The 15,240-nt window shown below is 37.4% G+C and overlaps 1 protein-coding gene across 6 annotated transcripts in view; it reads right to left on the minus strand.

Annotated features, from left to right (window-relative positions):
- Positions 1-15,240, minus strand: part of FHOD3 (formin homology 2 domain containing 3) — a 256,533-nt gene that overhangs the window by 240,634 nt on the left and 659 nt on the right. The gene's annotated exons all lie outside the window — the stretch shown is intronic.

Consider the following 15,240-nt stretch of genomic DNA (forward strand, 5'->3'; position numbering starts at 1 on the left):
TTGGCTTTTGGCTATTACTTTGTTTGCTTCTAGGTGCTAATTTGTTGCTTGATTATCTTTTCTAGAATCTTTCCTGATATTGAGGTCAGGCTGATAGGTCTGTAGTTTCCTGGACCTATTTTTTTTCCTTTTTTGAAGATGGGAACCACATCAGCTCTTTTCCAGTTCTCTGGTAGTTCCCCGGTGCTCCAGGATCTCTGAAAGATATAGTTCAGTGGTTCTGAGATCTCGTCTGCCGGTTCCTTCAGAACCCGGGGGTGTAATCCATCCAGTCCTGGTGATTTGAACTTGTCTAGGGTAGACAGATCCTCACTTACCATTTTCTTCCCTATCACACTACTGATCTCACACTACAGTACTTTCTTCTCGACAAACCAATACCTGCATCAGATCCGGCCATTGCTTGCAACCAACAAGACTTTGGGGCACTCTGCTGTGCATTACTTCAAGTCTCGTCAGTTTGCAAATACTTTTCGTGTGGAGACTGGAAGCTTCTGGGAACCATGATCTGATGCAAGATCACAGCCCCCAGAAACTTTCAGTCTCAGCATTAAAAGCGTTTGCAAGCCGATGAAGATTTGAAGCAATGCGATTCTGCTGCCCCAAAGTCTTGTTGGCTTGCAAATGCTTTTTGTGCTGAGACTACAAGCAAGCAAAGAAATCGCAGTAGACAGGCTGGAGATAGTTCACTAGATCTTCACAAGGTAAGTGACTTGGCATGGCACAGTGGAGGGGAAACAATTGTGGGGACTCAGGTCAGGAGAAACCTTGTGTGGTCGAAGCAGATGGCATGTTCCATCACGACCCCATGGCCTTCCCCACACTAAGACACCTAATGTGCACTTAACAACCCGCACATTCGATTAACAAATGCATAGGCAAAATCAGGGAGTGTTCACAATCATTTTACGTGACTCACTAAAACGAATCCTTGGGTTATGAATGTAATTGGCAGAATCCATTACATTCGTAACTCGAGGATTACCTGTAACATAATCAAAGATTACCTGTAAACGGTTTACCGACAAAACCGTGAAGCCCTTATCCGCGCCGACATAAGTGCGGAGGGCAAATCTGCGCCGTCCGAAGCGCTAAGGAAAAAGGCGACCCTAGTGCGATGACATAAGCGCGGAGGCCAAATCCACACCTTCCGAAGCACTCAGCACCCTAAACCTAACCCTAAACCTAACCCTAAACCAAACCCCTAAACCTAATCCTAACCCTTACCTTAATTTAAATCGGCTTTCTGAAGGCGCGCTGTTTTAAAGGGCCCTTCTGTCGCCGCGCTGTTGTCGCCGCGCTGATGACGCCGCGCTGATGACATCGCGGTTTTAGCGATGCGGTTTTGTCACCGCTATTTTGACGAGCGCGGTTTTGTCGGGCCACGCCTGTAAACGCAAGGTAGCAAACATATCCAACACACATTCCTCCTTCTATTTTTGCAACAACAACCCTATGTGGTAGTCTGGGTTGAGAAAGTAACTAGCTAAAGTCACCCAACTGGTTTTCATGGCAATGGCAGCTGTTGAACTCATTTTAGCTTGGTGCCTTAACAAATCCTAGCTGGGCTTCAGCAAGTACAATATTAACATGTTACCATACTCATTTTTTTTAATAAATTCTTGATTTATGTCATCACACACCAATCTGTGCCAAATGAGATGATGTTCTGGAAAACAGTAGTTAATGACATGCCATTGATTATACCTAAGCCTGTATTAACACTACAACCTAGTATTTTAGTATTTGAGTGATACACACTGAAGTAATGACCTTCTGTGATACACAGTGGAGTTGTCCTCTGGATAATTGTATAATTTGAGTCAGATTCAGTCACTCTCCCCCTGCTTCCTTCAGTCTTGTCCCCATGGTCCATCTCCTTCATTTATGGCCAGCATAATGCTGTTGAGCCTGTGACCAATTTGCATGAATATAGTGTTATGAAGTTTGTAGCCCAATCAAAAGACTGCTTATGGCTGCTTATCTACCTTCTTGCCTGAAAAACTTCTTTTAAAAAACTGCCAGACTACTGCAGAAAGAAAAGGTAAAGGCAGTTAAAGTTACCCAAATGCAAAATTATATGTATGCATATACAGAAGAATGCAATCTGTAAATGCAAAGATACTAATGTTAGTTATATTTCAATGATTTGATTGATTTATTGAGGCTTGGTAGGTATGTGACTAGGCATGCTCTTCTGTCCTGCTGGGATGCGTTTCAAAGCACATACTTTTTAAAAACTTTTTTTGCATTCTAAAATATACCATAAAAAATCAAGACATCAACAAGCACAAAATGCCTGAATGTACATTTTTTGTATGTACATACACAAAGCCTCAGCAAATGAAGAGAAATTTCTTAAAATACATCTATATTACATTGGTTGTTTTGCTGAGCGTTGGTTGAGTTGTGCCCAGTGATTTGTTAAAATTTTGAAGTATATTTAAATGCAGGTTTTCCTGGTTTGACAAGGCTGGCAAATGCAGTAATAGTGGGTACTGGGAGTTGTATCCGTAGTTTTTGTTCATGTTACTGATGAATTAAGCAGTAGAAGCACTTTTAAAAAGTTTTTCAACAGAGCAACAAAAGGGTCACATTTTGCTATCTAAACTAACTAATTCTTCAAAAGGCAACTAGAGTGTTTTTTCCTTGAGGAAGATGTTTTGCTTTTCATCCAAGAAGCTTCATCAGTTCTAATGACAGGGATTGGAAGATGGAAGGATAGATGCCAACTATTGAAACTGGATGGTAAGGGGGATTGAAAAATAGGTTCAGATAGGGGGGCGGAATATATTTCTTTGTAGTAATCTGTCTGAGAGTTTTTGAGGCCACTTGGAGGTTTATGAGCCATGGTGATGCAGTGATTAGAAAGCACTACTGTACATTACTTCTACTGACTGCCGCCAGGTCAGCAGTTTGATTCTCACCGGCTCAAGGTTGACTCAGCCTTCCATCTTTCCCAAGTTGATAAAATGAGGACCCAGACTACTGGAGGCAATATGCTGACTCTGTAAACTGCTCAGATAGGACTGTAAAGCACTATGAAGCGGTATATAAGTCTAAGTACTATTGCTATCTGTGCTCTCAGGATCACCTGAATTAGGGTGCAATTGGTTGTGGAGTAGTTGTTTATGACCAGTTGTTTATGACCAGCTGACTTGCAAAGATATACACCATTCAGTCTCAACTGCCAGTATCTATTCTTCCATCCTCCTGCCATCATAACTGTTAAAGCATCTTGGATGAGAAGTGAGATGTTTTCTTCTTCCTCAAAGAAAAAAACAGTCCTATTGCCTTTTGAAGAAAAAAAAATCTCCTTTCAGATTTTGCTAACTGATTGACAGAATACAAAAATGTGTTAAAACTGTTGCTTGAAGAAACCATTCAGGCACTAGAGAATAGTAGGTGTTCTCTATTTTTCACTTTAAACCTACATGTATAGGTGAATTAGCAGTCTATGATTACTTCCAATTTGTAGTAAAATTGGCTATAAAAACCCTTTTAAAATATTTTTAAAGAACAAATGCAACAAATTCAAAATGCTACCTTCTCCATTTGAAAAGTTTTTGATCTACTATCTTCTTTGGCAATTGGTAATTAATCTCTATACAGTATTTAAATAGTTTAATAGGTTGTCTATGCAATTTAGATTTCTGATTTTGAAGCTGTATTTTAAAATAATGAATCTGCATGTTTAAAAGCTCAACATCAATGAACTATAAAAGTATGTCAATGAGGCATGTGAAAAGTTTGGATTCTGATTAATCACACCACTGAAGCAAATTTATAAAATTAAAAATTAGAGGGGGGAAAATGACACTTTTTTCACTTAAAGAATGGGAAGACTGCTATCATGTCTCTTTTCAGTCTTCTCTTTGTTATGCTAAACATACCTAGTTTCCTTAGCCACTCTTCATAGGCTTTAGCTTCCAAGGCCCATAGCATCTTTGTTACTCTTCTCTACACTCTAAGATCTCAGCATGTTTTTTGTATTGTGATGACCAGAACTGGATGGAATATTCCAAATGTGGACTCAACAGGGCAGCACAGTGATATTATCACCTCCTTGATTTTGATACTATCTTACTGCTGATGCAGCCCAGGACTGTTTTTTTTGTTTTTGTTTTTTTAACAAACTGGAGTACATAGCGGACTCATACTTAAGTATAAGAAATGGTCCTACAAAACAAATAGATCCCTCTCACAATTATTACTTTTGAGCCAGGCACTGTCAATCCATACCTGTGCATTTGGTTTTTCCTAAGTGCAGGACTTACTTTTCTCTCCACTGAACTGCATTTTGTTGAATAGGGCCAAATGCTCAAGCCTGTCAACATTCTCCTGGATCCTGAGCTAACACTTCCAACGTGTGAGCAATTCTCACAGCTCTGTGTTATTGGCAAATTTGATGAGTGGCCTTTCAATCTAGGTCATATAGGAAGAGCACTGGGCCCAAGGCTTGAGGATATTCAATGTGTCAACTTCATTTGCATATATGGAGAATGATGACAGCATGGAGAAAATTGCAGGTTCTGAGGCTCTGTTACCCTTAAAAGTACTCCTCAACTTATAACTCGTTGTTTACCAATCATTCAAGGTTACAATATATTCTCCAAAAGGTTACTTATAACCCAGATTTGAAGAGCTGATGGCCATCTTCTGCCATGATCATGTGGCATTTTGGCCTCAGCAACAGGTTTACATATAGCTTACCTTCAGCACCTCACTGTCACATGACAGCAATTTATGTTTTTGCTAAAAACAGATGTTTATACAGAATAACAGAGATGGAAGGGACCTCGGAGGTCTTCTAGCCCAAACCCTTGCTCAGGAAGAAACTCTAGACAAATTGTTGTTCCATCTCTTCTTAAAAATGGTGTTTCGGTGTTGGAGCAACCAAAACTTAGGGAGGCAAGTTGTTCCACTGATTAATTGTTTTGTCAGAAAATTTCTCCTTAGTTCTAAGTTGGATCTCTCCTTGATTAGTTTCCATCCATTACTACTTGCCCAGCTTTCAGATGCTTTGGAGAATAGGTTGACACCCTCTTCTTTGTGGCAGCCCTTTAGATAGTAGAACATTATAACAAACACATACAACTCACTGTACCTCATATACCCAAAGATTATAGCAGAATATTTACAGAACAATATTGTATTTATTTATTATTTACAATCTTAATCCCAATTTAAGACACAGTTTATACATACATTATACATACATTTTAAAAAACTGAAAATTAAAGACAATACTTTAAGTACCATATGGGACAAAAGGCAGGGATGAATCCAAAAGGGTCTATGACAACTTACCGCTGCCACCTTGCAGCCAACTCATCTCCACCACCTTGTTGTGGGACACCTCGTCCCAACCAACTCACTGCAGGGACAACTCACTGCAAGCCTGGGCCTTCAATTCTAGTTTCCAAAGCCAGCCCTGCTTAAGGGAGGTGAAAGTTCCTGTCTGCCCATACTCCTGCTCTGAAGGCTTTCTCACCTCTTTTTCCAGGGGCCCGTGAAAGATGGGCTAAGCAAGAGTCACTGTTACACACAAACACAAACACATACCATTATGAGCATGGGTACTTTTCCAAGTTGCTAATCATGGTCTGGCTTAGGGTAGGATTTTTCTTTCGGTGTGCTGCATGTGTGTGCAAGCGCGCCAAACACACATACACACACACACACACACACACACTCATTCTGAAGTTTGGGATTTTTATCAGCATCCTAGTTGATAAGCTACCTATCATATCTGGGCTTGGGGAGAAGGACCTTTCCTTTACACGCTATTGACTGTTCCCAGACAGGGGAGGTAGAAAGCAGGGAGGGTGAAGGTTGACTCACTTCCATTGGCCATTACCACAAAGGCTCTTCCTGCTGAAGCACCCAATCTAGAACAAGATTCCTGTATAGCCCACCTGAACTTCTCCTCCAAAGGCTTTCTCATCTCACTTTCCAGTGCCCCCCTCCCTCCCAAAAAGGCAAACTAAGCAGGAATCATTGTTTTGGGCTGAGTGTTCCTGTTTGCCCTTTTCACTGCCAGGAGTGAATCACTTCAAAATATTGATCTAAAGATCTTATTTCAAAATAAAGCAATAGCAGCAACCTTTCAAGAAGGTAAACACATAGAGATAACAATGGAATTTTTGAGGACATGGATCAACACCATCATTTTCCTTAAGAAACTGATTTCATTTATTTCCAGAAGAATCTTTTCTGCCAGGGTTCTTGCCTTCTGGAACATGATGTTTCTTAAGGTGAGATCTGCCCACCCCTAATCCTCTTGGTTTTCTGAAAGAGACTAAAACCCTTGCTTTGCCAATTGGCCTGAGGCCCTAATGCAGATGTTTCATGCTGGAAGTGGTTATAAATTAAAGACTCCACATCTACTCCATTGTTCCTAAATTTTAGATAATTTTAATAGTTAACATTGTATGTTTTATATTGCAGTTTTTATCAGGGTGTAAGCTGCCCAGAGTCATTTGATAGTGAGATAGGCAGTATATAATTTAATTAATAAATAATATAAATATATATAAATATATTCTATATAAGCAGACATTCTACTTACAGTTTAAGAAGTTTAAACTCAGGGGCTGATGACTTGTTTCAACATTCCTTAATGTTTATTTTATTATTGTAATTTCAAGAAAAATAAGTATAAATAATGCTAATACAAGCACAAATAATGCTGATAGAAATTACAATGAGAAATGGAAAAAGAGGGAGAGGATGAATGGGAGGATAGCTAACCAATTTCAAATAACCAACCAGACCTAAAGTAGCATATAGCTAATATATTTTAGTACATCATTAACATTTGAGAGACAAGATATTTTATAACTAATTTTTAGTAAAAACATGACCCTATTGAATTATCAAAATATTGAGACTATTGAAATTGATGAGTGTGGAAGAAAAAGCTATAGCTAAATAATTATTTAAAGTTTATATGGTGTTCAATACGATAGGTAGTCTGTGAGACAGGAAGTCCTATAAATTATATTCATTAAAAGAATACCATAAATAATATGTAGGCTAAATATCAGATTTAAATATAAACCAAATTTGGGATATAACATAATTCCACATAGTCCCAAAATGGTTTCCAAATACAACGAATTCTACATCAGATTTATGTTTTAGATATGAAATTATTTTAGGCACTAAAGCATATTCCCACAATTTATTTAATTATTCTTCCATAGAAAGATTCTATGATCATTTCCATTACACATATTTTTGTAGCTGATATTATATACAATGACAATTTAATATATTTTGAAGAGATGTGTGATTTGGTGAAGTTCAATAGCATATGTCAGGTTGAAATGGAATTATGACTTTCAAAATTGTTCCATTATGAATTATTTCTAGTTGATTTTTGTAATATTGTCACTATCTATGAAAAAAGACCCAATTGTTAATTGTATTTGCAACATTTCAGGGATATGGAGCTATCATTTTAGAAAACATGACTGAAGTAATATACCAAGTGATAAAACTTCTTATGCCAATAGTTTCCAAATATGTTTGACATGAACTTAATATTTGTTCCATCTCTCTAACTATATTAAAAATTTGCATCCACTTCAACATACAATTTTGACCTATTCAAGTTCTGGATTGTATTTCAATAATAGATTATAAATCATTTTCAATAAAAATTCAAGGTCATGAGTTATATTTTCAAATTCACCAATGTTTATAGAAGTTTCCAAAATAGTAGTTCACTATTATTAGTATCCTACCCAGTGGTATAGCCTGATTTTTCCATGTTTAAGAGAAACCAAAAATTGGAAGATTTTCATATGTTTAATTTCTTCATAATCAGGTATCTCATAGCTTGTAATCTTTGCTCCTCTAGGAATGGTTTCTGTGTTATCATTCTATTTTGTTTTATATCATTGGTTCCTCAAAGTGTTGTCTCTTTGGTGTAAATGACTGATTTCTGTCTGAAGGATTCCCAGAATCTTAATACTCACAGTATCATACTTATATGTAAAGTTTTAGTTGAAAAACAAACTAATTTTTGGGAGAATTTGTGGAAATAGTTCTAAACTAGCAGAATTTACACTGTTGATAACAAAAGTTTATTAGAAGTAGAAAGCTTCCAACAAAGACAGAATAGTTCACTACAGGTAGTCCTCAACATATGATCACAATTGAGCCCAAAATTTAAGTTTCTAAATGAGAAATTTATCACGTTTTGTCCCATTTTATGACTTTCCTTGCCATGTTTGTTAAATGAATCACTCAGTTGTTAAATTAGTAACATGGTTGAGTGCATCTGGATTCCCTGTGGATTTTGCTTGTTAGAAAGTTGCAAAAGGGGATCACATGACTCTAAGACACTGCAACTATCATAAATTCGAGTCAGTTGTCTGAATCTGCATCTGAATGTAAATCATGTTACTATGGGGTTATTGCAATGATCATTAGTATGAAAAATAGTAATAAGTCACTTGTTTCAGTACTGTTGTAACTTCAAATGGTCACTAAATGAATGGTTGTACATCAAGGACTATCTACATTATAATTTCCTTTCTTTCCAAATCTTTCAAAGAGAAACGTTTCCATAATTAATACTGTTTTCACAATGAATTTCCTTCTATAGGTTAAATTAAATGGTTGTTGCAGAAAATCAAATGTACTCAGATTAATAGGCTTTCCAAAAATACTGGTTATTATTCTTTACTTGACCGTATGTTTTCTAGGAATAGAATACTGAAGATATTGTTTTGATACCATCTTATAAGTCTGGAAAGCCTCCTAGAGTTGCAAATTGTGAATGAACTGACTAATAAACAAACAAGTCTATGTTAAATTTATAAAAATTGTTAAAATGGTTCATTATATTCTTACTTCCTTTTCAATGTAACTTAGTGGCATATCTGGTTTCACAGAACTCCTTTGAGTCAAGCTTTCATCTTATCAACAACATCTACCCAAAGATTGAATAGCCTAGCACTGAAATTATATTGTTTACCAAAAAGAATTAGAAAATAATTAAGATAATAGTTTTCTATATAAAATGCAAAATTAGCAGAGTATATACTGAAGGAAATGTCTCAATTTACTCAATGATTTTATAGGCAAAAATCCAAAACACTAAGAATTAGTAGCACCTCAGTTTCCTTATTTTCTTTTCGCATACCTATCTAAGAGTTACAGTACATATTTATAGATCATAATATAAATTTAAGAACCTGATTGGATTTTTTTCAACAGCCTCTATTATAAGTTAATGCAAGTAAACATATTTTGCAATCCCTCTCCTAACAATGAATTTTACGTAACACAAACTACATTAGCATTCAAAGTACAGCTTCATACAAGAAAATAGGATACTTTAGATAGCACTCTTAATCCATATCAGATGATGACAAAGTCCCAAAATGATATTGTTTGATATATTCCAGAATTTGAACTATCAAGAGATTTTGTTTTACACACAAAGGAAGGGCCCCTTAACAAAAGCAGAATCCAGATAGCTTTCCCAAAAGGAAAGATACTACTAGTCCAGAGTACCATTAGCAGCTGGAAAAAAAGGTTAGAAGTGCACAGAGATAACAAAATGGGAAGGAATGAATAGGACATAAGAAAAAAAAGCTGTATCTACTATTTAAAAGTGGATATAAAAAGTCTACACACCTCTGTTAAAATGCCAGGTTTCTGAGATGTAAAAAAAATCAGAACAAGATAAATCACTTCAGCATTATTTCTACCTTTTAAGATTTACAATCCAATTGAAAAAAAATGAAATTTTAAGGGGGTAAAATAGAAATAAAAACTTAACAATAACATGATTGCAGAAGTGTGCAACTATCTTTATAAGTAAGGGTATGGCTGTGTTCAGAATTATCAATCACATCCAAACTGATGTTAACTGCTAATTAGTACCCACCTGCCATCAATTAAAGTGACTGTGATCAAGGCCATATAAAGTTTAGTTCTGCTGATAATATTTTGTCTGACATTTACTCAATTACCTCTTACAGCAAAAGCCATGGTTTGGCAAAGGGTTTATAAAGCATCAAAGGTATATCATTGATGAAAGGTATTAGTCAGGAGAAGGGTACAATTTTCCCCCCAAGTTTCTGGATATACCATGAAGCACAGTTAAAGCAGACATCAACAAGTGGAAAAATATAGTACAACAATGACATTACCAGGAACTGTATGTCCCTCCAAAATTGATGAAAAAATAAGAAGAAACCTGGTCCAAGAACTGCCAAAAGATCTATATCATTGTTAAAGGAGCTACAGAATTCATGGAAAGGACTGATTGTGTACTACATGTGACAACAATCTCCCATATTGTTCACGTTTGAGGTGGCATGATGGATGTTTTTACTTATTAAGAAAAACATCCAAGCCCAGCTGTATTTTGCAAAAACCTACATTAAGTCTGACAAAATCATGTGGGAAAATTTGTTATAGTCTGATGACACCAACTTTGTGGCAACTCTGAACTTTGTGGCATAATTCCAAACACTATGTTTGATGCAAAAATAATACTACTCATCACCAAATACACCATATTTTGAGTTATTTTTCTGCAGCTAGAACTGGGGTTTTAGTCAAGGTGGAGGGAATAAGGAACATTCCAAATATCAGTAAATTTGGGCACAAAACCTCCAAGCCCCTTCTAAAACGCTGAAGATGAATTTCATCCTTCAACATGACCACAATCCAAAGCAAACCTCCAAATCAACAAAAGAATGGTTTCCCCAGAAGATCAAAGTTTTACAATGACCCACTCAGAGCCCAAACTTGAATCGTTTTGAAAATCTGTGGTTTGATTATGAACTGAAGAGGGCTGCGGCAGGAGGTGCTCTTGCAATCTGACAGATTTGAAGTACTTTTGCAAGGAAGAGTGGGCAAAGATTCCCAAAGGAAGATGTTGCCATGTTTGTAGGCTCTTATCCCCCAAAACTACTGTATTTTTCAGAGTATAAGACTCACTGGAGTATAAGACGCACCAAGATTTTAAAGAGGCAATTTTTTTAAAAAAAATTTTTTTGCACTCTGCAGACCTCCCAAAAACAGCCCATTTTTCGCAAAAACTGGTGCGTTTTTTTTTCTTCAAAAAAAGGCGCAGGCATAACCTTTAGGGGGCTTTCAGAGTGCTCCTGGGCAATGTTCCCTCTAATTTTTTTCAGTGTGAGCAGAAAAGTATAGTGTTTGAGTGGCATATTTTCATGCCTGAGCACCTGAATTTTTTTCACAGATGTCACCTAAGACAACAAAGAAATCAGTATTATTTGAAACTCAAAGTTATGTTTATTCAAGGTACCCGCTTAATTAAAAGTGTTATATCAGTATCACTTAACAACGGTCCTGCTTAGCAACCAAAAAGTTGGCTCAGAAAGTCTGGCATTTGAAGCACGCAAGTCTTAAAGCTGTTGTTACAAGATCCTTGCACCCATAACCCTTTAGAAAAAAAAATCCCAGGGGTCTTCAAACCTGACAGCTTTAAGATTTGTGGACTTCAACTCTCAGAATTCCTCCTCCAGTCATGTTGGCTCAGAAACTCTGGCATTGAAGCATGCAAGTCTTAAAGCTGTCAAGTTACAAGACCCTTGCACCCCTAACCCTTTAGGGAAAAAACCCCCAGGGGTCTTCAAACCTGACAGCTTTAAGCCTTGTGGACTCCAACTCCCAGAATTCCTCCTCCAGTCATGTTGCAGCAACGTCATCTGCATGGATCTGGTCCATCTTTGGTTTTTTCACAGGGGGCAGGGCTGCTGCTGAAGATGCCAACGAGCCCCCGCCGCCACTAGAATAACTGCTGCCACTGCCGCCTCCTCCTCCTCCAACATCACCAACACATTTTCTGCCCAGCGCTGCAGCCGAGGTGAAGCAGCCAAAGCTCCCGCAGGCGCCTCCACCCATGGCAGCGGTGCTTCCCCCTCCCCTCGGAGCACCTCAGCTGGGCTCTGGGTTACCCCTGCCACCGCCTCCACCTCTGCCGTGCTTTTGAGAAGCCATGAGGTCTTTTTTTCCTGCTCCCGCCCCCTCTGCCGCCTTCCTACTAGCTCCCAAGGCCTCATGGCTCCTCAAAAGCACGGCGGCGGAGGAAGGGGGAGGGATAATGCGGGGGCCAGCTCAGGTGCTCCATGTGGAGGAAGAGGCACCACTACAACAGGTGGGGGTGCTGACGGGAGCTTTGGTGGCTTCACCTCAGCTGTGTCGGGCGGCAAATCCGGAAGTGCTGTTGGAGGAGGAGGCGGCAGCAGATATTCCCCTTCTGCCTGTGACAGAAATCACTGCGCGCAATTAGAAACGGCTGCGCGGTGTTTTCTTGCCACGTGCGCGGCCGCGCAGCTGCGCACCTTAGAGGGAACAGTGCTCCTGGGGGCTCAGGGGGCAAAAGTGAGTAAAAACCAGCCTGTTTTTCATTCATTTCTGCCCTCCCCCGAGTCCCCAGGAGGACTCTGAAAACCTCCTAAAGGCTATGCACGGCCATTTTGGTGAAGGGGGCGGGGTTTCGGGAGGCAAAAAGTGCAGTATTCAGTGTATAAGATGCACCCAGATTTCAGTCTCTTTTTTGAGGGAAAAAAGTGTGTCTTCTACTCCAAAAAATGCAGTAAATTCTGTCATAACGTCAAAAGGTACTTCAAAAAAGTACTAGTTTAAGGATGTGCACTTATGCAACCTAGTTAATGTACTTTTTATTTTTGCTCCTAAAATACTTCAATTTGTTCTTCAATTAAATTATACATCTTATGTTATATTAAAGATGGAAAAAATCTGATTTATTTTGAACTGGTTTCTTTTCCCCCCCTCAAAAACCTGGCATTTTAATAAGGGTGGCAGACTTTTTATACCCATTGTAGATGGCTTCCTTTTATTTGATGTGCTGTAGCTTTACCAGGGTATCAATTATTCCAAGAATAGGACACACAACTTCTATTTTTATTAAAAGCTCAGCACAAGTGTGAGATCTTAAGACACACAAATGCAACCACTTAAGAATATCTTTTTTTGTTTATACATATTTCCCTCCCCAATTCCTCCAACAGTGGTGAACTCTATTTGTCTTGCCACCATTACTTCACTTTCTGAAAAGTTGGTAATACAAATGTATGTGTAAGGATGACTTTATGGTTAACTTTGTTTCTTAAGCGTTTAGTCATTTCAGAAACCTTAGCTAAATAGAATTGTTTGTCCAGTAAAGCTGCTGTGAAAGTGAAAAGCAATTTCTAGAGACCTAAGAAAAGAGGGCAAATTAATGATTAATAGAAACACTTACATGCATTCATTTAAATGGATGTCAAATCCAGTTGCAAGAAACAGCTATTTGATAATATTCAGATGACTCATTCCACGCAAGAGTAGTTTATTAAAAAGGAACTCAAAATGTATTAGAAAAGAGCAAGCAAGGGTCTGGGCATCTTGTTTTATACAATTTTATTATTATTTTTCTGTTCAAGGAAACAAAAATTTGTTAGATACAAGTCAATCTATAGTATGATTGTTTGCTATGAAAAGCATTTATGGAAATGTTATAAAATATCCATTAATATATTCAGGCAGCACCCTTCCTCACGTTATAGTTGCTGTTACTAACTGATCACTGTTATTTCCATCTGCACCTTATTTGGTATCAGCATACTGTTGCACTATTTTTATGCCAGGTTCTTAGCAAAAACCTCTATTGAAACCTGAGATACAATCTTTCCATCTCAAATATGTAAGTGGAGAACTATTTTTATAGTTATCCCAGCCTATTATACGTAGGAGGAGAGAAATTTAAAATTAGACTTCCTTCTTTCACAAGCAAAAAAGAATGAAAACATCACTTAATTAATTTAGCAGAACTTAATTGTGATAAATCTATTAATTTTATAAAATATGAATCAAATAAGACTCACTCTCTTAAATTTCCCAGGAATGTTCCAATTAGTAACACTAAAAAATATCTATTTTATCATGAGATTAGTGTTTTGTTAATGGGGGTTACAACAGTCTCAAGATATTATTTTTCATGTTTATTCCATCATCTGACACAGAAAATAGGTAATTATTTTACGTAGTGAGCAATATATTACAAATCACAAATAAATGAAATAGCATTGTATAAAAACTTATTTCCTTCATAGGTCTTATAAATGCAACTAAAAAGTTCAAAAGGCCTGTCCCAGACTGTACAAATACAGCCAATTTGCGCAGATCCTTTTATGCATTAATCATATTGACACTGTTCCTCAACCTAGCATCTTCCAGATCTACTGCAGTTTCAGTAACTTATAATTTACTGGTTGAACATCACACAGTTGCCTAATAAAAAGTACTGGAGCAACATGGCACAGTATGGGATGATGATTTCCCCTGTATATTCAGGAATTTTCTGGAAAATTAAATGCAAAATCAATACATTTTACAGTTTGTATCCAAGGAATTAAAATTTCAATTATTTTGACTGCTCCTATCGGTTTAATTTCGGGATGTTTGATTATTTTAAAAACAAAATACAAGAAAGTAAGATCTGCTTCTAAAGTCACACAACAATTAATGAAAGTAGATTACAGCAGCCCTGTGATAGATTGTGTTATCGATAAAATCTGAAAGTAGTTCTCCTTTTTCAAGTGAAAGATATCTTTGGGGGAAAAAGGAATCCAGTCAGTTTCAATTATCTCACCCACCCCCCCAAGCAACTGCCTCTGCATCTGAAGATTTTATACAAGCAGTCAAAATAGCTGTTGACTTAAGCTCTAGAAATCATTTGATCCACTTAAATCACATTTTAGCCTCGCTAAAATCAATGGGGCAAGCCAATTAAGATTATTAATTCCTACTGATTTTTAATTATTTTAATGCAGAAAAGCATAATTAATACAGCCTGACTCCTGAATCCTTACAACTTCTAGGACTGTGCCACTCAATTATTCTTGGAACAATGTATTCCAACTTTATTATGCATGATGTGAAGCAGATATTGTCATCAAACGCCTGCTGATTCATTTCACTAAATAAATCAGCCATTCAATATTAGTAAATTTCAGTCACACCACTGATATTTTAAGTCCACCATGTTCTTCAGCACAAAAATGTCCTAAATTGCTTACGAGTTGTTGTTTTTTTAATGTTCCCGTGAACAACTCTAATGGTATCACATGAATCGAAGAATTGAACGGCCTATACAAACAGAGCGCATCCCCCCTCGCGAAGTTTCTGGCTCCTTCACCACCTAATACGGACCCTCCGGCCAATTAAACGTTCCCAGGAAGTTCC

This window comes from Thamnophis sirtalis, unplaced genomic scaffold, assembly GCF_051295495.1.
Source record: "Thamnophis sirtalis isolate CommonGarterSnake01/CBP01778 unplaced genomic scaffold, rThaSir2_p1.2 scaffold_4, whole genome shotgun sequence".
NCBI lineage: Eukaryota > Metazoa > Chordata > Lepidosauria > Squamata > Natricidae > Thamnophis > Thamnophis sirtalis.